A 23,960-nucleotide genomic window follows, 5' to 3' on the forward strand; every position below is an offset into this window, starting at 1 on the left:
GCTTTCCTTACCTCTTCCCACCTTGCCCCAAAGGACTCCAAGTAATGCTAAAGTAGAAAGAGAAAAGCATCCAGGTATCAACTTAAGCATCTGAAACAGTCCCAAATGTGCAAGTCAAAGCTGTGCTTCATAAAAGCAAATTCATAACGTAGCTGTCATAACATGGAGCACAGCTAATGAGTATTATCTCCTGCCTTTGTGTGTTGAAGGTGTTGACTCTACTGTGTCCTCTTCTTGACACAGGCAAGTTGTAGGAGGCATTCTTTGCCAGCAGAACACTGGGTAGCACAGTGATTGTCCCTGTTGATGTGGGGCTGGCTTGTGCATGGAGGTTTAAGGTAGGTCTCATCCTAACCACTTCTGAGCTGCTATTTGAGAGGCAAGTTCTTGTGGGCATGGGCAGGTAAGACCACAGCTCCAGCTGCCCAGATGTGCGCCACATCCTGATCCAGACGGACAGTTGCTGTGGGGCTGGATCTGGGTTAATCTAGTCTGTCTTTGAGGAAGCCTTGTTAGCTGGAGCATATCCTTGCATTTAGTTTTAGTCCTGGGCCTGGCTTGCACTGCAGTGAAGTGGTGTAAATGCAACTGGGAGTTCAGGCCGCTGCATAAGCATCAGGAAGGTGATCTTGTAACACAGTAAAGGGCTGTGTTACCACTTTGCACCAGGGAAGAACATCACCCCTCTCTTCAATTGCCTTTGATTTCGACTGGGCTGGTCATTAATGCAGCCTGATGTGGTTTTCAAGTTTTGAGGGTTGCAAACGTTCTTCAAGAAACATTTCATTGTTTTGCAAATAACTGTTGCCCCTGGATGGATATATATAAAACCCCCATAGTTTTCTCTTGGTTTCCTGTTTTCCTACGAGTTTGGGTGTAATTATGACTTTTCTCCTTTGAGCAGGGAGAAGGTATTGGAGTAAGTGTGAGTTGTCTGTTCTGCTGTAAATAGAGATTTTTAGGCTATTCTACAAGGGAAAATTAAAGACATAAAAGCAAGGAAGAATGAGAGACTTGGGCACAATGAAGGAACCATAAGAAAAGAAAATTGAAATGTGGACTAGACAAATGATGAATCTCTGTGCATTGTAGTTTAGGTTAAAAAAACCATGAATACTTATTGTGCTGTATGAAAAGACCACTATTTTTAATGCAAATGCACAGAATAATTCAAGACAGTTGCAGTCTCTCAATATTTGAAGAGGTACCTCATTGTGCCCAGGTTACCCATCGTTTGGCAGTTACTGATGTGACGCTGAAGCCACCATCAGTGGATTATAAAAGCAGTTGATGTGGAAACATCAGCTTTCTTGAGCCAGCCATGGTCTGTTGGCTGCCCACTGGAGCCTGTTAACATGTTAGCTTGTGTCTTGGAGTTGAGTGCTGGCTTCCTCTCCGTCTATGCACACATCATCTTGGGTGGCATTGCAGTGGACACGTTTCCAAGGTCCTCTAGGGTTGATTTTCCCAGCAAACCAAAATTGGTTGTGGACTTGCTAAAGACCAAGTTGGACTCTTGACTTGGCATCCTTGTGGCAAGAATAACAAGGGAAGGAACCTGATTGCATTGTCCAGGGTAGCTTGGAGAAACCTTTTTCCTTTCTATGTGTCTCAATCAAAGATGTTCATCTGAACCTGCATCGCTTTCCATGCCCCTTCGCCATGGGAGACTGAGTAACACATGCTGGATGTCTGTTGTAGTATCCCTAAGTATTGTCAGTAATTAAGTGTCAGGAGAGGGTAATGCAACACTAATTGTCTGCCTCCTGCTTCTGAAAGACGAATGACTGTGTTGCTAAGACAAACTGCCCACTGTATTAGATCATGTTATGGCTGGAACAAAAGAGCGTGACCTTCCCGCCAGCATATGTATGTCTGCTTGCAGCAGGGACAGACCTTGATGGACACGTTCTACATGTGCTTTAAACCTCTTCTCTTTGTATCTAGTAAATAAATATACCAGGGTACCATCATCCCTGTCCAATGGTAGTGTGTGGTCCAGCAGTAATATTCAGGCACCCAAGAGATGCAACAATAAAGGTGATGGGGGTGGCACTGCTTAATAGCCTTTCGGTAAGAAGTTGGCATGGAAGTCACAAGCAAAAACCAAGTTTTGGCAGCCCCAGTTCACCCAAGGAGCTGGAGACTTGTCGTAGCAAGTGGTCGCGCAGTGGGATGGGGAAAAACAGAACTGCTGGGGACTTCATTTCTGAAATCTTTAATTTCATTAAAGAGGGCAAAGAAAAGGGGGCTTAAGGTTTTGGTTTGGGTTTGGTTTGGGTTTCTATTAATAAAGGGTTATGGTACTAAGAGAGTATCCTCTGTCCTCATACCCATCTGTCCATGTTGGCTGCATTTCCTCCATGCTCAATCCGAATGCGCTCCCCAGGATGGACAAAGATTAATTACATGAACGTGCTTCTCTTGGCCCTGGGCTGGCACAATGATGGATTAGAGCCCATCAAGTGGTGGTTGCCCTTGTTGACCAGCCTAATTAGAGAGATCCATGGGCTCCATTTGCAGTAGTTTTTGGAGCAATCCTGGAGGCAATTTTTAAGGGAGTTTGGTTTGCCTGAGCCTCCTGAGTGTCAGACAGCTCTGGTTCAAACTCTGCTTTTGGTGATGTTGCTGGGTATCGAGGATCTTGGTGGGGGGAAGCAAGCGTACCACTACTACTACTACTATTATTATTATAATGTGGGGGAGAAACAAGTGTACTGCTACAATTATTATTACTATTATTATTATCATCATCAGCATTATTATCATTATCATCATTATTATTATTTCCCTATTTGAAATTGTTGGGAGGAACGAGAGATTGCACTCAGCAAAACTGAAATGTTCTGTAGCCAGGGAGCATCCTAAGGTGTGTCTCATGGAGACCACCAGGGTGACTTGGAATATAGCAGCTTTGGGGATTGACAGTGTCGTCCCACAGCCACTGAAGAACAGTGAACGGTGGCAAGTGGAGGTGTGAGCCATGTCCCTGCTTTGCAGTGGTGAGTTATGACCTCCTTCAGCAGCATCTGCATTTCATATCCTTGTTCTGCTCCCCAAAATCCGTTTAAACCCAAGTGTTCCCCTTTTTCCTAGTAGGAGCTTCTTTGGGCTTCAGCTTTGCATTTGTGTTGCATGGAGAAGTTAGAAAGTAGATAGTAGGAAGTCGGTGGGATTTTGTCCTGGCTTCTCATGATTCTGATGTGTGCAACATGCACATTCTGCCATGTCCAACCTGTCTTCCCCAAACTATCTTTTTGTGGGGGAAATGAACAAAAGCTGCTGTACAAAGAGAGCCTTAAAGGTCAGGGAAATCAAAAAGCTTGAATTAAAATGCCACAAGCCAGGAAATCTGTAACACTGCCTTTATTAACCCTGTTGTGCCTGGACATTAAATCATAGAATCATAGAATGGTTTGGGTTGGAAAGGACCTTAAGATCATCCAGTTCCAAACCCCTGCCGTGGGCAGGGACGCCTCACATTAGACCATGTCACCCAAGGCTCTGTCCAGACTGGCCTTGAACACTGCCAGGGATGGAGCATTTACCACTTCTTTGGGCAACCTGTGCCCATGCCTCAAATGCCAGTTGAAAGAGTGAGGGTAATTTCATCTTCTGGAGGTGCAATGCTTCTAGGTGTGCTCAAGGGACTGTTGGGTCAGTGCTTGATTTTACTTCATGTACACCATTCTTCCTTCAGTTGCCTATGAAGATACTCTGTGGGACACTGGCCAGAGTTGGACTCAAGATATATCACATGTGCATCTTTCTCCTTGTCTGCTAGGTTGATTATCTTGTCACAGAATGAGATTGGATTGGTCTGTGCAAGTTGTTCTTGGCAGTGTTCAGTGAGTATATATCACCTAATGATCATTTGGGTACTTAACAATTGTTAAATGATTTGTTCTAACGTTATTCCAGGAATTGGGTGTATAATTTTCTTTGGCCTCCCCTCTCTACCTGCCTACATGGTGCTCCAGTCAGTTCTTGGATGGAAAGTCACATGTAAATGCTGGCAGTGCTGTCTTCTGTCCTGTCTTAGCAGTTGGACCATCGTTCTTGGGTGACGTGGTTTAGTGTGTGGTGTCCCTGCCCATGTCAGGGGGTTGGAACTGGATGATCTTAAGGTCCTTTCCAACCCAAACCATTCTATGATTCTCTGATTCTGTCCTCTCCAATTCTAATTTGCTCTTTTCCTAGAAGTTTTGGAAAGTGATTTATCCTTTAAAAAACCCATCATGGAGTTTATTGTTGCCTCTATGTTGGCAAGGTTGCAGAGCTCACGTGGGAGATGTTCACAGCAGTCGTGACCCCTTTGGTGGGATGAGGATGGCAAGAGCTCTATTGGAGACCCAGGTCTAGTGGCTCCAGCTGGGCTAGATGTTCAAGGCCAGGTTGGACAGGGCCTTGAACAACTTGTCAAGGAAGGTGAGAGGTGTTCCTGCCCAGGGAGTTGGAACTAGATGGTCTTAAGGTCCCTTCCAACCCAAACCAGTCTATGATTCTGTAGATGAAACTCACCCAAAAGCTCATAGATGAAACCAGCACTGCGGCCTGACAACCATATGGTCTCACTGCAGCTCTGGGTCTGATGGCAAACCATGGGAAGGAGACCATTGCCAGCTTCACATCTTCACACTGTAGAGTGTTGAAGCACAGAACAAGCTCTTGCATACACAAGGAGTCCCCCTGAGGTTAATTAACATTAAGCAGTTGGTTAATTGTTTTCCTATATTAGGACCTGAACACTGCTTTGTTTGAACATTCACTTCTTAAATCACTTCCAATATTTGGAATGCTTTGTTAAAGGGACACTGAAACCCTTGGTCATTGCAGCATTTAATGTTGTCCAAACGGTCTGGTAGGTGGTCTAGATATGGTTGTGGCAACCGTTCGTCACTGGAGCAATGAGGAACTCAATTGTGTGCTTAAATGTCCTTACTATAGAGTGTTAGGAAGAGTAAAAGCAGTGACAGAAAGAAAGAACAAAAACTATGAAGCTTTTTAGGAGATTCAAAGCTACTCTGCAATATGAGGCATGGGCTTTTCAAAAGTTAAAGCCATTAAAACTGAAGGATTGTGACATGTCTTGGTCACATTCAGTAATATAACCAAAGCATGGGTTTGGGATGGAGTCCCATCAAGTAAGTGTACAATAGAAGGAAGGACTTAAAGAGCGACCTTCTCTACCAACTTTTATCTGCCATGCATAGATGGGTTCACAAGTGTTACTCCCAGGTTACCACCTGGACTATAAGTGCTCTTGCCTGTATTTTATACAGCCCTAAGCAATAAAATGGCTTGTCAAATGTTGTGTAAAAAGCTTCTGAAGGTCTTAATAATTGACTTTTGCTTCTAAGTCTTGGGTTCTGTCATATGGTCTTGAATTCATGATGACGCAGAAGTAGATTATGAGGTCTCATATGTACTAAGTCGTTAACTGGCCTGAAATACAGTGTAAGGCACAGCCTAGATGAAAACAATACAAAACCATGCAAAACAAAACCATACAAAATCATACTCCTACTGGAAAAGCTCCAAAAGTTTTGTGTGGCATCTACAGAGGAATTACTTCATATTGTTCCTTTGCTATTGTGCAAGTCATCCAAACACTATAGATGTATTTCCTTAGTTCAGTTTCACTAAACTTAGAGGGTATTCTCTGGTTTACATCCAATTCTTAGAGATCGTAGCAGTGATTTAATGAATTAATAAGCCTAAACATAAGAAAACATATTAAAGAATAATGAACAACATGTTTTATAGCAAAAGGAATTGCCAGGAGAATTAACTTTGCCAGGAGAGTTAACTTTGAAAGTGTTTGTTTTGAAAACCTCTGCCCTATCGCTTCTGGCATTTTTAACATTATAATAAATGCTTTGCTGTAAGCTCGATATTCCAGGGAAGTTAAGTAATTGTGCATTTATTTATATAAGTCGCAAAAGACACCATTGGAATAAATAAGTGTTTTAATGAAATATGTGAGGGTAAACTGATAACTTCATAGAGTTTAAAAACAAAATAAACCAAAACCTCTGAGGTAAAGGCTTTTTCCTCTACCAATGTTATTTGCTATTCTTGGTCATCCAAAGCCATTTTACTGTAAATGTGTAAAAGTCATGGTGGTGGTCCCCATCTTGAACAAAAAAACAAAAGCAAAGACACTGGTTTCTCCTTTGGCATCATTCAGATGGAAATGCATTTAAACATCTCATCCTCTTCAAATAGCTTGCTCCAATTTCCACTCAATTACAGTCAAAGTAGAAGTAGTTCAAGAGGATCCTCTCCCCACAATCTGTTCCTCGTATGGGTAGAGGTACCTTAATAGGGAAAGTAGAGCAGGATGAACGTGCTGGTGGTTGGTTTAGTTTCCCAATGGGTGCCTGGCTCTGAACCCCAGAGCTGAGGCTGTCCTCCTGGGATGTCTTTCCCTAAAGAGGGAAAGATGGATGCATTTCCCTAAAGGAGAAGAGACTGTCCTCTGCTTTAGTTTCAGCTCCTGAAATGAATACAGCTCAATGCTTTTTGCTTCGGACTGCTCTTTCAGCTGGCTGATCTCTGGCAGAGCCAGTAAGCAAAAGGCTTTTCCTTGTTTCACATACAAAGAAACTCCAGTTTTATTTTAAATTCATTAAAATAATTAAAAAAAACGCAAAAAAACCCCAAACCAAACCCAAAACTCAGCCATTGCCTAATGCAAAGTTTGTGTCAGTTCTTGTTTAAGCTGTTCAGACCTGAACAAGACATCACCGCTCCTGAAATTTCGTTAATAATATTGGTTCAATCCAGTTCTTTGCCAACTTTCTCAGATGCTCAAGAGCACTTCTCCAGTCAGAACAGAGAGATCTTTGCTTTAGAGTCCTTGTCCAACAAGCCCTGAGTGAGTGCTTGGCTGTGTTATAAAACACTTGCAAGTGCTGCAAGGCTTCCTTAACGTTTTCTATATCCCTGGTCTTCCACCCTGTTCTTTGCAGCTTGGCAGTATAAGATGCTTGGACCAAGAGCTTTTTTCTTTAACTGTGCTTGCAAATATGTCTACCCGAAGCAAGACACAGATGAAATTGAGCAGTAGGATGATTCCATGACCTTGTAGGAGCATCTGTCCATGGTTGGTTAATGGGGATCCGTGGGAAATAGGAGCTCCTTTTCTGTGGCTGTTTGCTTTTCCATCAGAACTGTCTCACTGTGCATGTCCCAGTGCTTGCCTCTGCCTTGCTGTGTCATGTAAACGTGCAGAGGTTATGGGCTGAAATCAGTGGTAGATAGGGTCAGAGCTTATTCCCAGGTTTGCTTACAACGTGCTATGTCCAGAGCTGATGGGGTGGTGTCTGCATCCCAGTTCAGTTCATTCAGTCATGTCCCCAAGGAGAAACCTGATTCTGCTTTCTGCTCCGGCCAGCATTTTCCCTGATGTTTTGCACTCCTTTGGTGCAACATGAAGGGCAGAGCCCCCAGATTTCACTGGAAAATGTGGTGTCCGGGAGCAGGCTGTCATTGCCAGCACGGGTTTACCCACTCCATGTTATATTCCCTTCTTCAGAACGTGCTGGCAGTTTTTACTACCCTTGTGCCTTGCTGAAAGTTCTTTATGTTTATCTATCTATCTATCTATCTATCTATCTATCTATCTATCTAAAATACTTATGTATTTATGTGCACATCAGGAAACCAAAGCAGCGTTGAATTAAAATGCAGCTTGGTCTGTCCTAGGTTAAATTGCAAGGGTGTTAATGTGCAGTGAGTGATCAAGCACATAGAATTATAGAATGATTTGGGTTGGAAAGGACCTTAAGATCATCCAGTTCCAACCCCCCTGCCATGGGCAGGGATGCCTCACACTAGACCATGTCACCCAAGGCTCTGTCCAGCCTGGCCTTGAACACTGCCAGGGATGGAGCATTTACCACTTCTTTGGGCAACCTGTTCCAGTGCCTTACCACCCTCACAGTAAAGAACTTCTTCCTTATATCTACCCTAAATCTCCCCTGTTTAAGTTTCAACCCATCACCCCTTGTCCTATCACTACAGCCCCTGATGTTCCTCTCCAGCATCCTTGTAGCCCCCTTCAGACACTGGAAGCTGCTCTGAGGTCTCCACTCAGCTTCTCTTCTCCAGGCTGAACAGCCCCAATCTTCTCAGCCTGTCCTCATGCTCTGTCTCCTCTGCTATTGCTGTAGTAACCCCAGTAAATTTGAGAATAGACAATACTGGACATTGGAAGGAGGCCTAGAATAGTATCTGGCATGATTTTGCTTTGTCCCAAGCAACTAGATTAGTCGTCTAGTTGGACTGGATGGCCTTTGAAGGTCCCTTCCAACCCACACTATTGCATGATTCTATGATTCCCCAGGTATGAATCAGATACTGGCTCAGCTCAGGTTAGCACGGGTGAGGCTGTGCTGCAACCCCCTGATCTATGGCTGCAAAGCAAACTTTATATTAACTGTATTGCTTTGGAGATATTTTATTTAGTTGTAGAGTTTCTGCTTGAACAAATCTAAAGAATCTGAAACTTGGGATAAAGTTTAGGAAGGGAAAACTTAACCTCTGCTGCCTGTGCTGTTGTGATGTGGAAAATGGGTGCTGCAGGGCACACTGGATGGGCTGGAGCTCAGTGTATTTCAGAGGTTGGAGTGTGTTTACATCCAGTGTAATGGGCCAAGAAATTAAATATGTATAAACTAGCAAAACCTCTGCTCATGAATGCAGCTTGTAGCCCAGCAGGTCACTGACCTTATGGAGAGCACATACATGCCATGGCAATGCTCCATCACTCCTGCTCCCACCTCTAGATCCGAGCCTCCAAGGAGGGTGATTTTTCTTCTCGATTGCTGGCATAGCCCTGGAGGACCCCATCTTTTGGGAACATCTGGCTGAGTCATCTTAATAGAAGAAAAGGTTGCATTATTTCCTTACCTGTCTTGTAAGACAGAGCTAAGGTTTTTAAATGATGGTCATAGTTTATCCCTAGCCAGCAAACAAGCAGAGCAAAACAGAGAGTTCATTCACCACTTCCCATGGTCAGGCAGGGGATCATCCATCTCCAGGACAGGCTCCATCACACCTAACAGTGACTTGGGAAGACAAACACCGTCACTCTGAATGTCCCCCCTTTTCGTTCTTCTTCCCCCAGCTTTGTATGCTGAGCACGATGCCATATGGTCTGGAATATCTCTTGGGTCAGAAAAGGCCTTGACTCTGTGTAAGCGTTGCTCAGAAGTAACAGAATCGTCCCTAAGTTATCCATACTGTTTCCAGCCAAAACACAGCCCCACACCAGCTACCATAAAGAAAATTAATTACCCCAGCCAAATTCAGCACATAGCTAAACACATATTTGTTTGAAACCTAGGTGGTACCTAATAGCCAATCTATTGTAAAATCTCTTATGGTAGGAGTAATTCCTGTTTAATACATATATTGATGTTTCTTTCCTGAAAGCACATTGAAATACTGAGTCTGAGAGCTGCAGACCACTGTTTTCAGTACTGAATGAGCTTCTAGTCACCTCTGCCACTACTCTGTAGTGTGGCCTTGTGCAAATCTCTTAGCTTCCCTGTTTTCTTGTTGCCTTTCCCTCCTGCTGCCTTGTATTATCTAAATAATTGAGGGTGAAGAATATGCCATTCATAATCAATTAGAACAGAGTTTAGCATCCTTTGTGTATGTGAGCGTTTTCCTTCTCCTCTTTGAAGATGCAAATGGAGTTTTATAATACTTGCTTCTGCCAGCAAAATGGGAATGGAGCTTTATATAGACACTGAAATACTGTAGTTGTGGATTTCTATTCTGCAACCTAACTATAAGGATGTGTTTATTTGCAGAACATATACAAACTCCCTTCTGTACATTATGGAGGGGTAGGCACAGCTTACCCAAATGTGTATGACACAAGCAGAGTTGGAGTTGAGTAGGAAAAAAGGGATAAAGCTTTTATCCATGCCGTCAGTCTGGGAATATCATTGCTAACTCTCTCTTCTTCCAGGTTGATGTTTGCTTGGAGACATTGGCAGCTAGAAGTGGGCAGGGATTAAAGATCAACAGTGAGGAAGGGCTTGACAGATGTAAGCAGGTAGATTGGGGATTAGGGTGAATTAGTGTGGATGGAAAGCATTTAGGAGCAGGGAGTGATTTTAAATTGAATGTTAGGTTGTATGCATTGCAGGATTTCTCTGTTAGACTTGGATATTAATGATTGGGATTCATGAGCACCTTTAGGGGCTGTTGATATGCTGAAGTTAATGACACTTCTATAGATGGTTGTTTTGGGGTGGAAGAAGTGGCTTGCATAGGCTTTCACGTGTGCTAGTCATTGTATAGGTGTCTCTAAAACCAATTTCATGTTGCTTCCTGATCTCAAGCTGGAGAAGACAGGGTGAAGGAAGGAGGAACAAATCAAAGCCCTGCTGAATTGGACATCAAGGACCACATGCAATGAGCTTAGTCAGGAAAATAGCACAAAGTTGGTTGCAATTGCCAGCTCTCCTCCTGCTCACCCCTCATGTTGCTGAGCCATGGAATGGTGATGGGAAAAGCAAGTGAAAGCTCATGGTCTTTTGCCCCTGCAGCAGCTGGAGAATGGCTCTGCCTTGTTCCATCCAGTGGTGTTTCATCCCCTGCAGAAAATGAATTTCATCCTCATTTGATGGATGAAGGGTTTGGGTTGTGGAAGTATTTCTCCTCACAAACCGAACCCATTGCCTGCTGCGTTCCCCTTGGGGATTATAGCCTAAGGTTGGAAGCTGGCATGATTTCCCTGGGAAAAGCTTTGTCCTTCCCGTTCCTGAGCTGCAGGGCTTTCCTTAGCCAGTCTCCCTTGCTTTTAAATCTTGGTTATTCCCTTAAAACAGGGAATGCTTTAGGCACTGCGTTTTCTTGGCTTGCAATTCACAGTGCTTGCTCTTGTCTATGGCTGGCCATCCTTTGAGCTGAGCTGTCTGTGTCCTGGGCTCATCCTTCAGCAGAACTGCACATGAGCTTGACTGGTGGCATTTCTGAACATCTGCACAGTGGAAACCCAACAAAGTGTAAACTTGCTTTTAAATGTTAAAAGAAGTACTTGAATAAAGCAAAACTTTCCAGTTTTGGACAGTTTTGGACAGATGTAGATGTTCTTTCTCTTCCTTTAGCAGAACTGTTTCGCAGCTACCTTCTATGGCTGCACCTCTCTTTTGCCTGCATGGTTTCTTAGTCTGGAGAAGTAGTTGAAGAAAGCATGATTTATTCTGTCCTGTAGCTGTGGGACTTTGATACAGGTTGTCATCACTTGCCTGCAACTTCTTTCCATAACAGGTACGGAAATGAAGCAGATGGAGAGCGAAGCAGGGCAGAGTTTGCCCTTGCCTACACGGATGTCAGGGCTGGAGGAACCAGTCCCGAAGACTTGAAGAGCATCTTGAAGAACTATTGATCATGCTATTAGTAACAATTCTTCAATGAAATCGGGGTTTGTCTCTCACAACCTTTAGTTGTGACATCTCAAGCAGCACGTGCATTTTGTCCTCTGGTTTCCATGCCTTTCTGCAATGCACATGCTTTCTTTCCCCAAATAACTCATAACTCAGGGTCAGAGTTGTTTGAAGACTATTTGCCATTGTCATCCATTCCACAGAGCAAAGGAGATAGAATGGCTTTTGTCTGTTGGCACTGGTTCTTCCAAATCACAAAGCAGCTTCCTTGGGCTAACATGCTATTTTTAGTTTTAATTGGGCTTAGTCTGTCTCAAAGCTTGATCTTATTGTCCCTGGCAAAGACCCACTCATCCAGCAGCCAGGCATGCTGCCATCACACCAGATGGACAGCAGGGCAGTGGCCAGCACAGCTGTGTCGCATCTCTGCTTGGCAGCACACATGACCTGGTGATGGTCACCATGCACTTTGAACTTAAAACACACCTCGAAACTGGCCAAATCAATGTGCTGGGTTTAATCCAGCCCCACGTAGCAGCAACTTCATTGAACGTCATGGGAATAATGCTCACAAATCATAGAATGGTTTGGGTTGGAAGGGACCTTAAAGCTCATCCAATTCCAACCCCCTGCCATGGGCAGGGACACCTTCCGCTAAAGCAGGTTGCTCCAAGCCCCTGTGTCCAACCTGGCCTTGAACACTGCCAGGGATGGGGCAGCCACAGCTTCTCTGGGCAGCCTGTGCCAGCGCCTCAGCACCCTCACTGTAAAGAAATTCCTTAGATCCAACCTGAACTTCCCCTGTTTCAGTTTCAACCCATCACCCCTTGTCCTATCGCTACAGTCCCTGATGAAGAGTTCCTCCCCAGCATCCTTGTAGCCCCCTTCAGACACTGGAAGCTGCTCTGGGGTCTCCACGCAGCTTCTCTTCTCCAGGCTGATGAGCCTCAACCTTCTCAGCCTGTCTTCATACGGGAGGTGCTGCAGCCCCTGATCATCCTCGTGGCCTCCTCTGGACTTGCTCCAACAGCTCTATGTCCTTCTTATGTTGGGAACACCAGAACTGTACTCAGTACAGCATAGTAAGCAGGTGAGACTCACTGAGAACTTCCTTGCTTTTGAAATGTGCTGGGTGAGCAGGAGGTTGGCTTTGGGGTGTCCTCTTACCCAGACCACAGGCTGGTTTCATGCAACATCTTTAGATGAACTGAATAGAAAACCGTTATTGGGATGTCTGTTTCTATATGAAGACATCCTAAGCACATTAAAGATGCTTTATTTCCATCTAACCCCAGTATTTTTAATGGGGATTAAGCCTTCAGCACCCTGGGGTGGGAGGCAGGTGATAATTCTTGGGAGATGCAGTACCAAGATTAAATGTTCACAGTGGGCTTTTTTACAGTCTATATCCCATTTTCAGGAACACTTTTGAGGTCACATTTTGCAAGTCTCCAGGTACTTGATGATGGAAGTAGGGATGTGGGAATGGAAAGTCCAAAGCCCCTTTCTGCTTTGGAAGGCCTTTAAGAATTCCTTGAAATTCTTTCAACTAAAGGCTCTTTTATAGCCAGCTTATAAATCCATTGATGCCCAGAAATGTGCTGAAACAGGGTATTTTGCAGCAATATTTATGTGTGTTTGGCCATTCCTTGCTTTGAAAGCTTCACCCAGAGAGATTTGGGAGTGGATTTTCAAATAGACAAAGATCTTCCCATAGATGTGGGTATACGTGTCCGCTGTGTAGACACATGCAAGGGCTTTGGTTAGGGTCCTTAGTGGAGAGCAGAAGATGACTGAAGAGCTGACCACAGCCACGCTGCATGAAAGACTATATGTCCTCTATTCCTTCTGTTCTCCTAATAAAGATATAGAAACAGAAGCAGATACAGCTGACAAAGTAGAGGTTCAAAGTTATTATGACTCTTAAAAGTCATAAACCCATCTTTTGGGGCTGGGAATAGCACATACCATGAACTTGTGTGTGAAATGGGTCTGTTGTGTATGAAGCTATGTGGAGGCGAGACCACTGGGAATCCTGTTCCCCTGAAAAAGAGGATTTGAAGGGGAAATTCAGTCCTAAGAGCGTGAAAATGTCAGACCTACCATACTTGTCCATATGTATGGAGGCAACTGAAGTGATGGGCTGAGACTTCTCAATCGCTTTTTCCCACTCATCCCTCTACCACTTTGCTATTACTATATTCACTTCTGTAAGATGGTATAAAGCAGTGATTTATAAAGAGGGTTTGCAATAAAGTAGAGTTTGCAAAGAACTTGGGTTTATGACAAAATGCTTTTAAAAAACCTTCATTGCAATCTTGTAGTAGTCAATATTTTAGATTTATTTGAGGTAATTCAAGAGTTAAGCGGGTTGGAAGGAAGAGTTGTCTGCTGCTTTTCCTCAAGTGCTTTACCAGCCAGACAGTAGGCAGATGGCTGAGCCTTTGAACAATACATTGATAATACTAAGCCAGGATCTAATAACAATAAAATCTCTCAAACTATATAGAATGTACACACCTAGGGGGTATGATTTCTGATATATCATAGAATCATAGAATGATTTGGATTGGAAAGGACCTTAAGATCATGTAGTTCCAAACCCCTGCCATGGGCAGGGACACTTCACACTAGACCATGTCACCCAAGGCTCTGTCCAACCTGGCCTTGAACACTGCCAGGGATGGAGCATTTACCACTTCTCTGGGCACCCTGTGCCAGGACCTCAGCATGTACACATGTGTGGAAGTATGTTTTTAAAATATAATTTGGAGGTTTAGATGTGCTGTCATTTCATACCTGTCCTTTTATAGCTTTACTGCTAAAACAAAGTGCTTTCTGTTAATATTTTTATTAATTTTGGATTTGTTAACAGAATTTCAGTATTTTCACAGGCATTTTTTGTTGTGTTTCCTTCTAAATGCCTTTTTCACGCTTCCTGCTCATCAGTGAAGTAGAAACCAGGCCCAGCTGACACCCTGACAGGGAGAAAAGATGCGTGCTTACGTGCATGGTGAATAAGAAAACAGCCACTGTGGCAAACCAGAGTTTCCTTTTGGGAGATTGAACTTAGAATCATAGAATCACAGAATGGTTTGGGTTGGAAAGGACCTTAAGATCATCCAGTTCCAACCCCCTGCCATGGGCAGGGACACCCACTTTGGATTTGGGGCATGCCTGGCATCCCCCCCCCAACAAGATGAGGGGTTTTAATTGTGTTGTTAGTGTGTCTTATGTCAATGCTTCTTATTCCCTTCTTATTCCCTTATTCCCAGATTTGTCCTGGTAAGAATCCAGCTTTGCTTTTGTTTTGTTTTATTTTGTTTTGTTTTATTTTATTTTTATTTTATTTTATTTTGTTTTGTTTTGTTTTATTTTGTTTTATTTTATTTTGGTTTGGTTTTTTTGGTTTTTATTATATTGTATTTATCATACTTTAATTTAATTTAATTTTGTTTTATTTTATTGTATTTTGTTTCAATTTATTTTAATTTTAATTTATTTTAATTTTATTTTTATTTTAATTTTAATTTAATTTCAGTGATGTCTAGTTGGTGGGAGGAAGAGAAGGGCTGCTTGTTTTGGTGCTGCTCTCCTCCTCTTGTTCCTAGTTTCTGGTTAAACATCCATCCTATGCTCTTTGGTCTATCTCTGGGTGTTTTATTGCTGTCTTGTACTTCTTCGAAGCATGTCTGAGACCTCTCCAAAGCTGAGCCAAGAGGGCACAAGGAGCATTTCAGCATCACGCTAGATGGTGGCAGTGCCTGTCTGCAATAGGAAGCCTTACAAACGCTCCTTGTAGCATCTCTCCTCCTTGGCACTTACATCAGGGTGGCTGTGAGTCAGGCAGAAGGGATTCCCTGCCGGCAGCGGGGGGCTTTCACATGCTGGGAATTCCTCCTCTTGGCTAAAAACAAAAGGCAGCCTGCTTTCGGGGAGGAATGCTGAGGATTCCGCTCGATTTGCTGTCTCTCTCTTTCCTATTTCTATAAACCCCACCTCCTCCATATCCACTGCTTTAGGTACAACAAAGATTCAGCTTCCCCCCACCCCAAATAATTTTTGTCTTAATTTAGGGGGTTTTTTTGCTCAGTTGTTTCCTTCCTCCTTCTCTCAGTCCCTTTCTCCTGCCTTGCCCATGCTGCTTTTCTTGGCCAGGGTTCCCAACGTGAAGGCAATGACATTGTTTTACAGTGCTGTATAAATACTTCTCGTAGCTTGGCACGAGTGTATTTATGTCCACGTCCCTGTCGGTGCAGACTGCAGAACAGCTTTGTGCTCAAACCCAACCATTAATCTGAGATTGCCTGCAGCAGGCTTCAGCTCCAATCCACAACTCCTTGGGAGGGATGGGTTATGCAGTCCTCAACCACCAAAACAAATGCTTCCGTGTGCTAAAATAGGCACTCACATTGGTTGGTTTTTAGGAAGTCCATTCCATCTTCTCATCTAAGATGGGGACCATTACTTTTGGGCTTATATGGATTGTCCCATGTTAAGCTGTGTGTGGGAACTTTAAGAGTATCAAGTCCAACCATTAACCTAGGGCTGTCCTTAAGTGACATGTCTACATGTCTTTTAAATACCTCCGGAGATGGTGACTCCACCACTGCCCTGTTCCAATGCTTGACAGCCCTCCCTGGTGCAACCTGGGGCCATTTATTCTTGTCCTATTGCTTGTTACCTGGGAGAAGAGACTGACCCCACCTCACTACAACCTCCTTTCAGGCAGTTGTAGAGAGCGATAAGGTCCCCCCTGAGCCTTCTCTTCTCCAGACTAAACCCCCCCAGGTCCCTCAGCCGTTCCTCATCACATTTGTGCTCCAGGCCCTGCACCAGCTCCGTTGCCCTTCTCTGGCCCCGCTCCAGCACCTCGATATCTCTCTCGTAGTCAGGGGCTCAGAACTGAACCCAGGATTCGAGGTGCAGCATCACCAGTGCCCAGTACAGGGGGTCAATCAGTGCCCTGGTCCTGCTGCCACACTGGTGCTGATACAGGCCGGGATGCTGGTGGCTTCTTGGCTGCCTGGGCACAAGCTGCTCATGTTCAGCTGCTGTTGACCAACACCCCCAGGTCCTTTTCCACCAGGCAGCTTTCCAGCCACTCTTTCCCAGGCCTATAGTGTTGCATGGGGTTGTTGTGGCCCAAGTGCAGGACTCACTCAGTTGTATGAGGTTCACTGAGTCCTAGTGAACCTCATACAGCTGGCCTTGGCCCATTGACCCTGACTGTCCAGATCCCTCTATAGAGCCTTCCTACCCTACTGCCCAACTTGGTGTTGTCTTCAAACTTACTGATGGTGCACTCGATCCCCTCATCCAGATCATTGGTAATGATATTGAATAGAACTGGCCCCAGTACTGAGCCTCGGGTAACACCTCTTGTGACCAGCCACCAACTGGATTTAACTCCGTTCACCACCACTCTTTGGGTCTGGCCATCCAGCCAGTTTTTACCCAGCAAAGAGAACACCCATCCAAGCCAGTTTCTGCAGGAGAATGCTGTGGGGAACAGTGTCAAAGTCTTTAGTAAAGCATCTTTGTGTGTGTCTTGTTTCCTCAACATGGAAGAGGGGATAGAGGAGAAGGTTGTCACCACTTCCCTGTAAGCTTTCCCTCCTTGTCCAGCCTGTGGGCAAGAGAGTGGTCAGGGGACAAGTTGAAGGGGTTAGGAGACTTTGTATGCTGTTACATTCCTCTGCTGCTTTTTCTAAAGTCATGATGTTTTTTGGGTGCTGATTTGCCTTTAAGTGGTGACTGTGTGGAATTCCCTAACCTAAGCAAGAAAGGTGGAGAAACCACTACAGAGAGTCAGGAAATGAAGATGATTTAGTTGTTGCTGGTCCTAATGGGTTCTATCGTAGAGGTCCTGGCAAATACTGAATAGAGCAAAGATGTCAGATTCCAGCATGAGAAATAGCTCAATTCCTGGGAGGAGGCTCTACAAGGCCTTTTAATGACCCCCAGTGGCCGAGATCAGTTGTATCTCATCTGCAGCTCTGCAGATAGATACATGTAGGCACGGATGAAAGGCTTTGCAGCAAAAGTCACGTTCAGAACTTGGCTACACAGGAGCCAAGTGCCAGGAAATAACGTCGTGGTTAGCACAGGCCTGGGACCCAACCAGAGTTTCCTTGTTGCAGTGCTGGATACGGGGCTGCAGCGTGCGAATGCTTCCCCATCGGCTTGAGCTCAGCTTCCTCTGCCTGTGTCTGGATTTAGAAGCTCAAAAAATAGATCAGGATATTGGCTGTGTCTTCTGGGAGGAGCAGTGCTGGGTTTGAAGATGCAGTCATGTAAAAATAAAGTAGTGAAGGTTGATGTGCTTGAATCCAGGAGCTTTTTTGTCTCTTTATTTTTTAATAGACATGATAACCAGACTTCAAACTTCAGTGCTCCATAGGAAGCCTGAAACTAATTCTGCATTTAGAATCATAGGATGGTTTGGGTTGGAAAGGACCTTAAGATCATCTAGTTCCAACCCCCTGCCATGGGTAGGGACACCTCACACTAGACCATGCCACCCAAGGCTCTGTCCGGCCTGGCCTTGGACACTGCCAGGGATGGAGCGTTTACCACATCTACCACATTTGGATCTTCTGGCTTTGCTTTTTTGTCAGAGAGGGTGTTTTCAGTCCCAGGTTAAAAGTTAGAACAGGTAAAATGCCTCCTGATACCTGTAGACAGCATGAATTCCCATTTTTACCTCATATTCTTTGAAACATCATTTTTTGTCAGCTCAAGGTGAGGGTCAGCACATCTGGCAGGACAGTAGTGGGGGTTTTGGTGTCTTTTCATTATGAAACCACCCCATGCATGGCCAACAAACCACCCTGGGTGTGTTGAGGTTGGCTGTGATCAGGAAGGTGGTGGTGTGGGGATGGGAAAGATAAGGAAGCAAATGAAAACATCTCTCCTAGGACACCATGGTTCTGCCTTCCCTCAAAGTTCTTTGAAGAGGTGGTTCTAGCAGCAAACACATCAGCTTACAGCCTTTCCCATCTATTTCACAACCCCATGATTGGAGATGGTGCTTGCCAGTTGTAGGGGAAGAATGTCTTGCACTGCTTCACCTTTTGCTGTGCCCAATGGGAGACTATGGGGATTATTCACTAATTCTTTGTGCCTCTTTTTCCTTCTCTCTGCTGTTCCTTGATAAAATAGATGTCAACCTTGTGATTGCTGTGGTCACAGATAACTTGTAAAGCTTGATGCTTGAGGCATTGAGAGAGAAAGACATTTGAGCTGGAATGGATAGGCTGAAGAAATAGATGGAAGTGCTTCAATATGTCTGTAGGCACCTTGTTTTTCCCCTGTGACTTGCACACATGAGGCTTCTTAAAACACAAGGTTCTATAATCACATAGTGTAATATTAAGCCATGTGGATAGCTTATTTTTTACGCTTTGGGATATAAGTGTGAGGGAATTGTTCTGGTTGGTTGGGTGAGAGTTGCTCGTGGAAGACTCAAGCTACACATCAACGTGTGAAACTTGCTATGGGAAGACATCGCTATGGCCAAAAGTTCAGCTGAGCACAGAGAGGCACAAACTCTTTCTGTGGTCCAAAAAATATACACAACTGTAGTGATGAATATCGAAGGATAAGGAGATCAGACCCTTTTGCTTCAAGTTATAAAATACTCTCATAAAAAATGAAGGCTTTGAAGGACCATTCCTGTATAGATTGTCTCTTCATTTCTGTAGCTTCTCAATAGGTCCCACAGGTAAGGACTGAATCACATGGATTTTGTATCTGGTCCATTGGCCCAGATCTTGTGTAATACCTGTGGTTGCTTTGGGAAAAGTTTTGTCTGGGGTGAAGTTTTCTAAGTTCTCCATTGGAAAAGGAGAATTTAGATAAGAGGATAATTAGATAAAGAGGAATAGAGGATACATTAGATATAGAGGAATTTAGACAGAGAGGATAAAGAGTCAGTGAATGTGTGCAGAACAGCACTCTGTGAATTTAGGGTTTAGAGATGAGGCAAAAACTTAATCTTTTAGAGAAGCAGTTACAGTATCTGGTTGGGACCTTATCAATGAATAATGAATCGGGTTGTAGAGGACCTGAATCTCTGCATCTTCATTAGAGATTTATCTTATGGTAGTTTATGAAACTGACTGCAATGAGGAGGTTTAGAAAGGATTTCACTTAGGTTGTGTGTGTGCAAAAGGGCGGGGGGGTTCGAACTAGATGATCTTAAGGTCCTTTCCAATCCTAACTATTTTATGATTCTATAATTCTATGGAGGAGAAAGATGGAGAGAATGGGTATGGCAACCCCATAGTGCAGAGCAGCCATAAAGCTGTCGAGGAATGGGGCTGTCATCCTCAAGGCAGAAGAAATGGAGAAGAGCAGGTTGGCTTGGCCGCATATTTTAATATGTAATCAGTGACAGACCAAGGTAAAAGTGCAGCCCCAGTTGGGTAAAAGTAACTTTCCTGGGTAAACTGTACAAACATTGCCCACATCAGGGACTGTAGCGATAGGACAAGGGGTGGTGGGTTCAAACTGAAACAGGGGAAGTTCAGGTTAGATCTAAGGAAGAAGTTCTTTACTGTGAGGGTGCTGAGGCACTGGCACAGAGTGCTCAGAGAAGTGGTAAATGCTCCATCCCTGGCAGTGTTCAAGGCCAGGTGGGACAGAGCCTTGGGTGACACGGTCTAGTGTGAGGCATCCCTGCCAATGGCAGGGGGTTGGACCTGGATGATCTTAAGGTCCTTTCCAACCCAAACCATTCTATGATTCTGTGAGTGTTGCTGCAACTACCTGGAAGATCAGAGGAGAAATAGTTTGTGCACAGGGATTTTCCCACCGCTAAGGCTGGAGCAAGAATAAATCACTTATTTTGCTAATAGGAAAACAAGACCACTGTGGGACAGAGCAGAGTGCTCATTTAGACATGATCTCCTGATATTCCCAACGATTACATTCTATGCAGGATCAAATGCTGACCGTCTTCTGAAGCTTTCACAGTAATTCTTCAAGGTCAACTTCTTCTCGTGTCCGGAAAGGACCCAGCTGAATGGTAAATTTTGCTTGATTGAAATCTGCAAAGCATAACCCGTGTCCTTGCATCTGCAGTGGCATAATTTTGCTCGGGGATTTTGGAGCAGGCAAACACAAGTAGCTTGTAATAGAGCAGGCATGTTTGATGTCCTGTCTTAAATCCCAAACTATTAACTTAATTAATATCAGAGGCTCTTAACACCTTTTCCTACTCGTGAGCTACCTTGCGTGAGACTGGAGAATGATGCTGCTTCCCCTTTCCTGGCCTTGTAGAGGCAGAAATTTGTGCCATTGGGTTTGTATTAATTATTTCACTCTCAAGGTCCTGATCAGTCTTTAACAGAGAGCTCCACATGGGCTTTTAGCTCTGGGGTTAAGCAGCTCCCTTGCTTTACACCAGGGACAGCTTCACTTTGCCAGCGTATACAGAGATGCGTGTGTAGATAATACAATATCAAACCCCACTTTCTAAGATTTGCAAGGATACTTTAAAGGGTAAATGAGGGTTTTTTTCCCATCACTTTAAAGGTAGGTAATATAATTGTGCACTCTTTTTAGCTGGAGTAGTGCTACAACAGCCTAGTTATGTTCAAGTGAGAGTGCAAGTGTTTTTCTTAGGGAGATGCTGGTGCAGAAGAAGGTGCAAAATTGCTCCAATTGATTTGCTGTTTGTGTGGACAAAGGGGAGGATGAGATGGTAAAGGTGCCATCTGACATGGAGATTAAACTCAGTTCAGGCAGTGCAGTGATCTGTCACTGATGATAAACTATTTTGAATGGGTGATTCCTTAATCAGATGCTTTTAGGTATCTCCAAAACATTCAGTTCAGGTCTGTAGCTTCTCTGAAAGTATTTCAGGCCCAGAAGAAGTCTCCCCATTTTTGCATCTTTTCCTCCATAGGGAAAGGAGAGGAGGGAAAGTTAGAAACGTGATTTGTTCTAGTGTTTAGGGCGAGACTGAAGAGTTGGATGCGGGTTTAAACTTCAGCAGGAGAAGTTCAGGTTAGATATAAGGAAGAAGTTCTTTACTGTGAGGGTGCTGAGGCACTGGAACAGGTTGCCCAAAGAAGTGGTAAATGCTCCATCCCTGGCAGTGTTCAAGGCCAGGTTGGACAGCGCCTTGGGTGACATGGTCTAGTGTGAGGTGTCCCTACCCATGGCAGGGGGTTGGAACTGGATGATCTTAAGGTCCTTCCCAACCCAACCCATTCTATGATTCTATATCTCAAGGTCTTGCCTCAGCCCTGTCGCTACCTCCCTCACCATTTCTGGGCAAAACCTGAAGCTGCTCTTCTTTCTGTAATGGTGTTGGTAACTCTTGTTACATGTTGCTCTTTCATTTGTTATTTGGAAGCATCTTGAGGATCTTGCTGTGATTAAGAAAATTGTGAAGAAATATTTATGTGTTTCCAAGCTGTCAAAGTGGGCAACAAGGAAGGAAGAAAAAAACCCTAACTTCTTTGGGATCTCAAGGCTGATAGAGGATGGGGAAAGAACTGGGGTTTCCAGTGTCCCGCTGGACATTTTGCATCTTGTTAATCCCCTCACTCCCAAGTGCATTTCATCATCATAAAGGCCTCATCGCAGATTTTGCTTTGAGTGCTAAAAGCTTTGCTCCCCTCTGCTTTCCTGTGTGATTTAAAAGCCACAGATGCTGATACATCTCCACGACAGAATCTATTACACTTCTCCTGCCAAGCAGAGCTATGGCGCTTGCTTTATTTCCCTCCCCCTAACACTCAATTTGTTCTTTGTCGGTGCTCAGCTGGCCGCATTGCTGAGCACCAGCAGGGCTCCCTCCGTGCAGTGCTTCCTACCAGCTTTCCCCTTCTTAATTTCATTAACCATTTCTAATGGCTTTTTAATGTCTGCGCTGAATTTAGAGTGCCGAGGACTTGGTGCACCTTCTGTTTCTCCAGAATGTTTCAGGGAGGGCATGACTGACCATCCTCTGCTTTACTCATGCCAGAGAGAAGAGCTTGTCTCCAGGGTTGGAAATGCATTTATTAGTCTTTTTTTTGTCCTTGAATGTGGATGGTGGAGCATTCCCATGTGTGTCCTGAGCTTTCTACCCATAGGTAGCAATTGCTGATTTTCCTTCTTTGCATCTCAAATTGTTGAACACTCGATAGCATGTATGCAGATGGCAGGTGAGTTGGAACCAGATGTTCTTAAGGTCCTTTTCAACCCAAATCGTTCTATGTTGAGAAAGTCTTTGCCCACCTGTATTTATCTATTCAGTTGTAAGTAGCATCTTTCTCAGACTGCTTAACAAGTGTTTCTTGCAAATAGTGCATCACTTGGCTTTTTCTTGGTTTCTCCTTATGAAGAATCCAGTAGTTCTAAAACTCAGTTCCCACTTTATGTTTTGGTTTGTTTCCCTGGGCCCCTCACTACAAGAGAGACATTGAGGTGCTGGAGTGGGTCCAGAGAAGGACAACGGAGCTGGTGCAGGGCCTGGAGCACAAATGTGATGAGGAAGGGCTGAGAGACCTGGGGGGGTTTAGTCTGGAGAAGAGAAGGCTCAGGGGGGACCTTATTGCTCTCTACAGCTGCCTGAAAGGAGGTTGTAGTGAGGTGGCATCAGTCTGTTCTCCCAAAAAACAACTGATAGGACAAGAGAAAATGACCTCAAGCTGCACCAGGGGAGGTTTAGATGGAGATTAGGAACAATTCGCTCCCCAGAGGGTGCTCAGGTATTGGAACAGGCTGCCCAGGGCAGTGCTGGAGTCACCGTCCCTGGAAGTGTTCACACACAGTGTAGACGAGGCCCTCAGTGCCATGGATTAGTGTTGGCCTTGGCAGTGCTGGGGAATGGTTGGAATTGATGATCTTAAAGGTCTTTTCCAACCTAGTTGATTCTGTGATTCTGTGATCATTCCCCATGTCTTTCTGTAAGCATCCTTTGGCCCTTATCCCAGCACTAGAGTGGGATAACAAGTTGCTCCTTGGCCTGGGAAGCCCATCCCACCTCTCTGAACAGGATTAGTACATGAGCTGGTCTCTGGCAGTGCTAACAGGTTTTTACAGGTAATCTGCCTGTTTTCTGATGGAAGCAGCCATCTCCATCAGAGTCTTTGAGAGCCACAGGCTTGCCAAGAGGGTGGGTGGCTCTCAAAGCCACCCTGGCACCGTGCAGGGGTTGCAGTCATTGATACTGGTTTAATATTCATATGAACGTCTGCTGTTTTTGTTAGTCACTAAATCTGTCAGTGATGGCATTGAGGTGTTCCACGTTTTAAAGGTGATTAAAGACTGAGTGCTTCATAAAACATGATTCAGCCTGTGGGGTCCTGGCAAGGTGCTGAGTGTTGCGTGCAGTTCTCAAAAGGACACCAGATGTTCATGGGGAAACCAAGCTCTTTCCCTTCCCATGTTCTTCTAGACTTCATTGAGATCTGGAATAGGGATGACAACACGGGATGAGTGCAGGCATCTAGTTTCATTCAAGTGAAGGCATCTTCATGACCAGGAGCAGCCCTGCAGTTCATCCCCACCAAATTGTCCATTGTGCTTCTCATGTTCTTCATCATCAGCCTT

General features: G+C 44.4%; 1 protein-coding gene across 6 annotated transcripts in view; it reads left to right on the forward strand.

Annotated features, from left to right (window-relative positions):
* The window catches only part of TSNARE1 (t-SNARE domain containing 1), a 490,869-nt gene that overhangs the window by 110,810 nt on the left and 356,099 nt on the right, over positions 1–23,960 (forward strand). The window lies entirely within an intron of this gene.

Source organism: Strigops habroptila, chromosome 1 (assembly GCF_004027225.2).
Source record: "Strigops habroptila isolate Jane chromosome 1, bStrHab1.2.pri, whole genome shotgun sequence".
Classification (NCBI taxonomy): Eukaryota; Metazoa; Chordata; class Aves; order Psittaciformes; family Psittacidae; genus Strigops; species Strigops habroptila.